The sequence below is a fragment of the Rhopalosiphum maidis genome, chromosome 3, assembly GCF_003676215.2.
Source record: "Rhopalosiphum maidis isolate BTI-1 chromosome 3, ASM367621v3, whole genome shotgun sequence".
NCBI classification, from domain to species: Eukaryota; Metazoa; Arthropoda; class Insecta; order Hemiptera; family Aphididae; genus Rhopalosiphum; species Rhopalosiphum maidis.
The window spans coordinates 71,784,628-71,795,439 of record NC_040879.1 but is presented as its reverse complement, the minus strand read 5'-3'; the positions used below and the strand labels follow the sequence as shown (position 1 = coordinate 71,795,439).

The following is a 10,812-nucleotide window of genomic DNA, read 5'->3' as shown; positions in this document are numbered from 1 at the left end:
TATTTGCTTTTATCGACATTTTTAATACTACATATTCTATATATCTAATTACTTTAAACTTAAAATGTCTAAACATAAAAGAAACATGTAAATTATTACAAAAATATTTCAACGTTGATTAAATGAATAGTAATTAATAATTATAATAAAATAATGATAAATGATAATTTTAATATTTATTAATATGGTGTCTTACGCTTTAGAATATCTAATTCATATCTTTGATTTTGCCTAAACATTATATTACATTATATGTACCTTTTTTTGATCATTATGAGTCTTACAAGTTAAACTGTTAGAAGACATTTATTTAGTAGAATATTTTATAGTACTAATAATTAAAACATGTACTTTGTTTATATAAACAATATACTAAAAAGTAAAAACTAACTTACTATAAATAACGCCATTACTTTAAATCGTACCTATTCAGAATATAATGATATTCTATTAATTTTCAAAGTAAATTATATGATTGATGATCATTATAGTTAGTAGCCACATATTATCTGAACAATTACTGAATAACTACGATTTTTATAAAGTTTTAATAATTTTAACATTAACTTTGATGTTTATGATAAGCTATATTTTTATTGTAAATTAAATTTATATCGTGTAATAGTTACATGATTGTATACGTCTAGAATATTATTTTGGTTGATTGTGCACTAAAGAAAACATGAGTCAACCATAAGGCATAAAGGTTGTAGATTAAAAATAAATCGAATATTCATTACTCATTACTCATTATTATAAGTTATAATATTCGGTAGTCTTTTGACAAAAATAATACGAATTTTATTAACTATATTATATTGCATTATTGTCTGAAACTCGGAAATTAAATTAATATATCATATACAAATTATTGTGAATTTTTAATAAATGTACGTATGACACCCTTTTCGCCCAGAGTAGTTTAGACCAATTTAAAATTAAGTTGGCAATAATTATAATATTTGAGTATTATTTAGCGAAAACACCTCGAGAAGGCAATACTCTTTGTTTTCCAAAATTTTTTTTTTCACAATAGTAATAAATTTAACAAATTTAAAATTTAGTCCACAACATTTATAAACACTTATCATTAAAAATCAAATTTACGTCATAATAAAAATTTACATATACTCGTATAATAAAATCGATTTAATCGTTCAAAATATATTTATATAATAAATATATTAAAAATATTTAATATACACTTTATTTTTAAAATTATTACACATATTTTTTATGAATTCATAACGAGTAATATCATTTGATCGGTACCTCGTTATTTGTTTTTGATTGTGTACTTTCCTTTTAATTATATTTGCATCTTTTGGTCTTTGGTATTTTAACGCTATTGATTTTTATATACGTATCAGTTTGGACGAAATTTTTCATAACATTTAACCAACTTAAGATAGATGGAGAATTAGAATAAAAATGGTCATTGAAGAACGAATGAAACGACTCGCACGCATTTGTCGTAAGTAGAATACTTGCTGAATTACATGCCCATAAATAAGGAGGAAATGTACTATCCTCAGAAATATAATTGTTTACTAAATAATCACAATATTTGTGACTCTTTCATCAGTTGGGCATTCTGGCATCAATCAGATACTTATTCAGAGTCCAAATATAATAAACCAAAAGTGTATTTAATCCATTTGACAATGTCCGAATTTGTTTTATATTCTGTTGTTAAACCATACTGCTGAATATTTCTATTCCACTCCTGTGTTAGATGAAAACGACATCCAACCCTTTTTGACATAGGCCATATTTCATTAACAGCTGAGTGTATAGCCAGTTCAAAGTCAATAGTTATATATCTAGGTGAAAAATTTAAATTAATTTCTTTACATTTATCAATAATTGCGTTAAGCGTATAGAAGTATGTTTCATACTTTTTATCGGGAAGTAGACAAAAAATTAACGGTATATAATGTCCATTTTGAAAACCATGAATGGTAAACATTTGCGTAAAAAATCTTGCACAATATGGAAAAGTTCCATCCATATAAATTGTGTCTACTGTACTTAAAAATGTTAAATTAGTCTTACAAGAAAAAATAATAACATTTTTTTCTTGATTATTTATTAAAACAATTGGTTCGTTTTTTGAGGTTACAGTTTCAGATGTATTTAAAGCCATGTGTGCTTCAATTATATTACTTGGCAACACAGGAAGAACTTTACGCCTACTTCTATAAATTACTTTTCTAATTGTATTAAAATCGTTTGATGTTAGGCCATCAGAAAGTTGAAAGTTTTGTGCTTATTCTTTTAAAATAATTTTTTTTGGTTGTATAAAAAGTTCTTCCGAAGCTTTTCGTTTACAAGTTATACTCACCATTTGCCGGTTTATATCTGAATTATTGCATGGCATATGATTGTGGTGATCTTGATCAGATAGTAAAATATTTTTTTCATTTACAACTTAGAACCAAAGGTATACAACGTGGCAGAACACGAACGTTTTACACAAAACCAACAAACCTCACATGTATTTACGTTATTTGAACCGAAATTGTATTTATAATTATTAAACATTACCATATCTTTGTCTCTTTTATTTTTTAAAAACATAGCCATTTTAATAAAATTTGTGATATGTTTACACGTCGATGTCACATATACGCACTACGATCAAAGTTGATAATCTTTTTTGTTCATTACTTTTATAAGTTTTAAGTATGTAATTTGTTTTATGGTTAGTTACCTTTTATATTAGATAAGATAAGCTACAGTGATGATGCAGCTCGTTCATAAATTCGTAGGCATAATTTTTTCGGTGCGCTTTATAGATTTTGATCGATTTTAATTCGATAACGACTGGATTTCTTATGTGTTATCTGCTATCGATTTTATATATTATCATTTATAAACGATATTTCTTTTGGCTTTATTTTCTTAACTCAATTACTGTAATTTTATTACTATAGGTTTTATAACGTTCCCTAAAATATAATATTTGACTGAACAATTGCCAACTTAATTTTAAATTGGTCTAAACTACTCTGGGCGAAACGGGAATGGTATTAAAATAAAATTTGGACGAAACGGGTACCCGGGTGAAACGGAGAGGGTCATTTTTGGGCGAAACGGGTCCCGCCCTACCTAACAGCATGTAAACGTTAAGCCTATACATATAACTATTAAATAGATATTTGAAATAAAAAGTATACCTACTTAAGTTTATGGATAACCCAACCTAATCATAAATTAATATTTGAAGTATAATAATTGTTAATCAATTATATAATATTGATATAATTTAATTTGAATTTCATATAGTAAAATATAAAATGCAAATAAATATTATATAATATTATATATCATGTACGTTATATACATTCAATGACATTCATCACTTTTCAATGTCATACTACATATTTTATTGAATACTGTTACTTTTTCAATACTTATTTATTTTAACATAACCATGATACATTTTTTTAAATTTTACGTACAGGATATTATTTAATGATAATATTTAAATTTAAAACAATATATTCAAGGTTTATCATGTTATAAATTTCAACTATATTCATTCATGTTATAATATCCTTCTCCTTGACTTTTGACATTTAATATTACGTATCTAATACTTATTTTGTCATCGTCAGCACTCAGTTATTGCAATAATTTTTTGTTTTTGTGGTAATAAACAGTCATCTTCTTAATAATGGATTTAGGAAACATTGTTCAATATCATGTTCGAATAATATCGACATTTACAGTATTGACTCAAACTAAACATCTAACGACATCTCGCGTTTTGAGTAATAAACGAAATATGAGGTACACTGGTACTATTATTCGGAAAATAAAATATCTACCAAATATAATATAATTATTGTGTAATCATAAAAATTTTAATATATATTTAAATTGAATCATCATACAGCATACACCACACTTTTAAAACTAAAATAATTGTTCTCGGTATTCGATAACGTTGAAGCGATATGCGATATATTCTAACATATTAATATATTACACGATTTAAGATAGCATCTTAAATCGTGATGTATTATGAAAATTAATTGCTAGAAAATGATGTTAATAATGTACAATTAATACTATAAAACCAAATTGAAAAATGCGTTTTAAAATGTACACCTTATTTCTGTTAATAGATAATTTAAACTATGTGAACAAATCGTGTGCCCGTGAAAATAATTTTGAATAGCCAATTAAACGTCAAAATATGATTATCTGTATTAATTATAATACATATTTAAGAAGTAGTATTTCGCGATGAGTTGAGTGGTATAAAAGTGAAACAATATTGTCTGTGATTTACTCTTAATTGTATAATAGTATATAGGTACTATGTATAAATAAATTCGTACATACATACATAAATATATATTATATATATATAGGTTTGTGTGAGTCTTGATCTCGTCAATTGTTCGAAATCCAAAAACGTTGCAGATGTCTGAGCCTAGGGCAAAGAGTGGCGTTGAGTCACACTTAGTGGTGTATGATGTTCTCTCGTCTATGTGTGTCCCTCCGACAGTTCCCTCCGCCCACCATAGGATGATTGATGATATCCTATCTTTATAGTCCCGTTCGAAGGAGAGTGAAAAAAAAATATATATATATACGTACGCACGCACGCGCACTGTGCGTTACGATTTACAGCGAATCCCACCAAACAGCAAAGGCCTACCGTGCGCTGTTACAGGCTATATTATATATTATATGTGTGTCAGTGTTTGTGTGTGTGTGTGTGTGTGTGTGTGTGTGTTACTGTCAAGGGAGGACGTGGCATACGAATTGAAGCGTATTTATATATTATGTATATACAGAGATAGTGTGTTTGGGGTCCAAAGACACACCGAACGTTTTGTGGCTAATTGTTGCGATTTAGTATCCCTGACGGTAATAAATTGATTTTGACAGATGGCTCAATTTACTATAATAATAATGTGCTCTATATTATGTTGTTGCTGTTGATATATTATAAAAGTCTTGCCGTTTAAGTAAAACCATTGTTGCAATATCAATGTCTGTCGCATAGCTGCAAAATGTTATGAGGTCTATAGTCTAATTTTCGAGTGGTTATAATATATTACTGGCATCTTTAATGGTTTTTGCTGTGTGTGTGTTTTATCTATAAATTATAATTAAAGTATATATTATAGAATATATTATAGTAATATAATTAACTAATAAAGCATTAATCAATAGTTAGTGTAAATATGATAGATACGAGGTGCAAATAGAGTGGATTATTTTAGTGGGAGGAGGGTAATCCACCCAACTGAATCTAAGTTTCTCAAAATGTTCTCATAGTATAATAATTTTTCCTATGACAATTGTAAATGCAGTTCCCTACTTGCGCATATGCGACCTACCTGTATAATAATTATATTGAAATATTTTTGTTTTTCTCTATTATTTTAACAAAAATACGGAACTATGATGTGAATATCACAAATATGATTAAATAATGCAGTAAATATTAATGTATTAAAAAAAATAAAATAATATTAAAATATATTCATATACAATTACACATCAGCAACAAGTTCATTCAATTAAAAAAAAATTGTAAATTTTAATTTTTCTTCGTAAAATATTCTAATAATGAGATTGTAGTAGATAAACAATATATATAATGATTCACCAAGCCCCCATTTTATCTACTGTACCCCAATGGTAATTTTAATTTTTTCAATTAATAATGAATTTTTCAAATTCTGATTTTGAAATATACTAAAAACAGTTATCTGCTAAATATTTTACTGTTCAAAAAGGGAGTTGTCATTTGAAAAATAAAAGTCTATATCTTCGTAGGACCTTCCTTAAATGACAAATAGTTTCAATAATTTTAAAATATGATCTTAAGGTAAGTGTATTTAAAAATTCTCAAAACAGATTTTAAACAAATTTAACTTTGAAAAAAGGGTTAGCATTCTTGTTAATTCACTCTATATAAAGTATAAACCGATCCTAAGATTTTAAAGAAATAAATCCAATGTCATCTTTTAGATCATAATTTAGTAATACATAGTAACACTTTATACATTAATAAGGTCTCTCAAACTCATTATCATATAATACTAGACAGAACATATTTTACACAACTCGCCTAAAAATAATGACATTTTTCAGAGTATGAAAAAGCAATTAGTCCAAATACGTTATGGCCTTGTGATCTTGTGATTAGTAGTTTATTAATTATTGTATTTATTTAAGTCACATATTGCTATATTATAATACTAATAAAAAATATAAATAGTTTATAATAATTAAAAAAAACAAACAATTTAGATGATGATTAATCCATATAAATTAGTACCTAGATAAAAGTGAAGTATAGCATTGTTTTATCTAAATTTTATCAATAGCTTTAAAATCCTATAATTCATATTACATAAACAAATATACAATTATAATAATTCTATGCATTTATAGTAATGGACTACAACGTGCCTTACTCAATAACTTAATTGTCTTACATTTGTTATTAATTATCAATGTTACATATATAACGCATAAACTTTACTTTTATTAACCTCATTATCACATCCTGTATGAGATTCGAGAGCGTTTTTATATTTTAAGTTAAATGTTTTTTACAGTTGTCGAGCTGCACAATAATAATTAACAATTATTATGAATACAGTTACAATTTATAATTAATTTTGATAACACAGAAAGAATCACCATCGTAAAATTATCGTCGTAACAACGTCGCTGTATTACGTTATTAACGTTACAGGTATTATTATTCCTTACATTCTTGTAATTTTATTATTTAGATCATTCGTCGCCAACTTACTAGATATCATCGTCCACGGCACACCAATACCCCAACAAACAACCAGTAGATGGCGTTTGCAGGTTAAATCGTTTACCGACGTAATTTTATTACTATAGCAGGGCGTTTTAAGCGCACCATGCCGAACGATTCTTGCGATCGGCTTTCGAGATAACATTAAAAGCTTGCATTGGTAATGGTCAGTACGTATGAACTGACAGATTTGTGTTTGAAATAGGGAATACAAGGTGTGATTAACACTTACTACATGGTATCGTAACCTGTGCAATCGTATATAATGAACTGAACGAAGACTGTCTCACAACTCTGGTTCCCTTTCAAATCGAAAAAATCTTTCGCCTTTTACTAAAGATTTCCGTGGAGGGGAACACTCTAAGGAGTATAGAATGTAATTTTTTTGAAACGCCTGACCTTCTGGTCGGGCCCAGATGGCAGATCTAACAATATAATTGATGCTATGTATCTATGTTAAACGATTGACTACTGGTTAAATTTGGAAATTTTTATTAATTTGAAGATCCAACAGAAAACAATATAATATTTAAGTCAGACGAATGGAGTGAAGAAAAAATCAAACAGTTCGATGAAGATTATGAAACATATTTTAAGTATAAAGTACTCTACCATTGAAAGTTGCAAACATTACGCAAAAAAATTAATTTAATATTTTTTAATTGTACATAGAGTTACATACCCACTTAATACATAAATAATAAATATATTATAGTAGTATAGTACACTTAGTACAGTATAATAATGATAATTTTTTTATAGATTTTAATAAATAATACCAATTATAATTTACAAATATATTATATAACTAATTTTTTTCTTATAGTTCATATTTTGTAATTTCTCGCAAATGTCCTCTATATCGAGGTTTCGCTGTAGTACTATTATAATATTAAATTGTGTAGACTGTAGATTGTAAAGATGCTCAATAGTAATGCCTGCGAGTAATATACATAATATATATTATTTATATAATCATATTTTTTAAAATAATGAATTAACTATACGTAAACACCTATATATTGATCTGGGTTGATCTCTAAACCGTTAATTTATAATATTACTCAATTGAATAATAATAATTGTATTATTATCACTATAAGATAATGATTTTTAATTAATAATATATTTATATTCAACAGTATTATAGACGTTATAGTATTTTTGGCTGGCAAATGACTGTTGAGAAACGGATTATTTAAATTATTTATGAATTTATCTATGGTAATTTATTTACCAAGAAAAGTCGTAAATTGTAATGACTAAATGACTCGTATTAATTAATTTATGACTACAGTTATATAACAGTTACTGTGTGTACACATATTGCTCATATCATTGATTTAAATATAATCTCAATGTTATAATTGTTCACGATTTTTTTATATAAAAAATATGTTATATGTTCCTACTACCTAGTATTGGTATTTCAAGTATTGATGCAAAATATGATAGCACAGACAAACAACAAAATTAACTATTTATGTAAAGAAGTCTAAAACTGATGTCGCTTTTAAAGATAATTTTGTTTAAAAATGTAATAATATTTTCGATTCTAAGCGGATTTAAGATTAAATTAACAAGTTTTATTATTGTAAATTTAGTCGTCTTTTAGTAAAAGTGTTTCAATCCTCTACTATAATATTTGATGAATTTCTATCTGCAGATAGAAAAACGAATCTATTTGGTATTTTGAATTAAACAATTTTACAGTACTAATCTTAATAATTGTGAAAAACAAAAATTTGGAAATAGCAATTTTTACGTAAAACCTATTATTGATAAAATCGATTTTGTTATTTTGGGTGATAAGCCGGTTTCGCCAAAAGTGTACCTTTTCCTTTTCTACCAATACTCATTTCAATAAAAATAATTTCTATAGATACTATTTAAAGCATTACAATAAGTTTTTTTTTAAAAGCCTAGGTTAGTTTAGGTATGATATTGTAAAAAGGTGCAAGTATTACAAATTTTACTAAAATAATTTTCGTATTATTATTGTGTTATAACTTATAAGAATAATTAAGCAATAATGATAATAATAAATCATGTGAAGTAACATGTACACTTTTATTAAATACATGTAACGTCTGTGATTTTTTCGTATAATTCAATAACGAATGGCCATTAATACATACAATACAATGTTTTCCAAATGTTTATATTGGGATTTTCTAAAACATAAAATATTGAATTTATACGTACTTTTCAAAATATTTTAATTTTTTGTTAGCTAATTTTAGACTGGAATTTTAGACTTTTTAAAAATATTTAAAAATATTTCAAATACGTGAGCACGTTTTTTTTAATTTCAAATTTTGAAATATTATTTTGTGTATAATCTAATATTTCATCTTCCTACGGCGTATAGATAGCGCTGCATATTTCGTTTTGTATCAATTCTCGTTTCGTGTTTTATCCATCGGCATTATAATAATATTTTTTAATTCTTTTGTGCCCTTCAACTTTGCGCACTGGAAATTTGAGAGGCACTAATGGACTGATGTTATGCGTCGATTTGATGGCGCAACTGACAACTATTGAATTTGTCTGTTGTAATAATTTTAAAAATATTATTTAACAATTATATTATTTATTATTGCCAATTAAATGCATACAATTTATTCGTCGTCATGAACTCAACTTTCATGTCAGTGTTTTTACAGTGTTACTCGTTTTGCAAACATTTTGATTTACACGTTTATACTCTAATCGGTGTTCAGATTTATACACATCATAGGTTCGATGGAACACGGAAGTAATAATATTAATAATAAAAATAATAATAGTATGTAGTATGTGCAAAATAGTAATAATATAAAATATAATAATATGTATATACCTACTGTGAACTACTGATTAATTTTAAACCAGAATATTGACATTGAACGCGAGTCGATCGATATTCACGAATTCGCGATAATTGTTTGGAGGAGTAGCGTAAGGCGCACGCATAGTTTCAACTTTCAAACGTATCTATTGGTCATTGACTAATATTATTTTTATTTTTATTTATTCTGATAGGTAATAATTAAGTCCCCGAAATGTTAAGGCGTAATTTTAAAGTCACAAAACAACATTGCTACCTGGAGCGGCCGGAGCTATACGTTAAATGAGTCAAACTATGTTTTTAGTTTTTTGAGCATTATAGGACTACTATATTTATATAGATAATATTATAATATCATGTACTTATATTATGCCTTTGTTTTAATATTTTATTTTGGCAATAGTAGACGAATTTAATATATTTTAAAAATATGACTAACATAAATTATAATTTTTAGTCTCTTAGACGCATATATATTTGGAAATTACAAAATAGTTAAATTAATAAATAGATAGATACTTAACTATTTTAAAAAATGTATTTATAATACGTTTCAATATAATACTTTTATTTCTTTCTTCAAAAAAATACTTGCCAATTTTAATTTAATTTGACACCATATTATGTAATTATATTTTATTAATAAGACCGTGAGTAAATGTGTTTGTATTTAAAATAATTAAGTGTGATGTATACCTTGATTATATTTAATGTCTTGTATAATTATAAGATTGAACATATTATATTATCATGTGATCGTAATTATCGATTTTATACGTCTACTATAGTAATAATATATAAATGAAAAGTAGAATATCTACTATTATAATTTAAAATCTGACAAATACAGATATTGGTAATTGGTATTTTCATCTTCATTTTCATTAATCTTTTTTCTTATATTCAAACCCACTAAATCCAGTTTGTAAACACCTATTTATATTAAACATGACATTTATAAATGATAAGTCTCATATTATCAATAATATTACGCATCTTGTGTACCCAACGATTACAAACATTAACGTGTAAATATATAGTACGTTTAAATAACATTAGCCATTATTGGTATAATATGATATGTAAAACACTCACATAATTGCAGTGTTATTATATTATATATCATTATTTGGTCAGATGAAAGTTATGTCAGATTTCTGCCAATATACCAGGCTGGCTG

At 26.1% G+C, this 10,812-nt stretch overlaps 1 non-coding gene across 1 annotated transcript; it reads left to right on the top strand.

Moving 5' to 3' along the window:
* Positions 1-7,091: 7,091 nt before the first annotated feature.
* Positions 7,092-7,214, top strand: LOC113559509. Its single transcript, XR_003406008.1, has one exon. It is a non-coding gene; the product is annotated as a U5 spliceosomal RNA (small nuclear RNA).
* Positions 7,215-10,812: the final 3,598 nt, after the last annotated feature.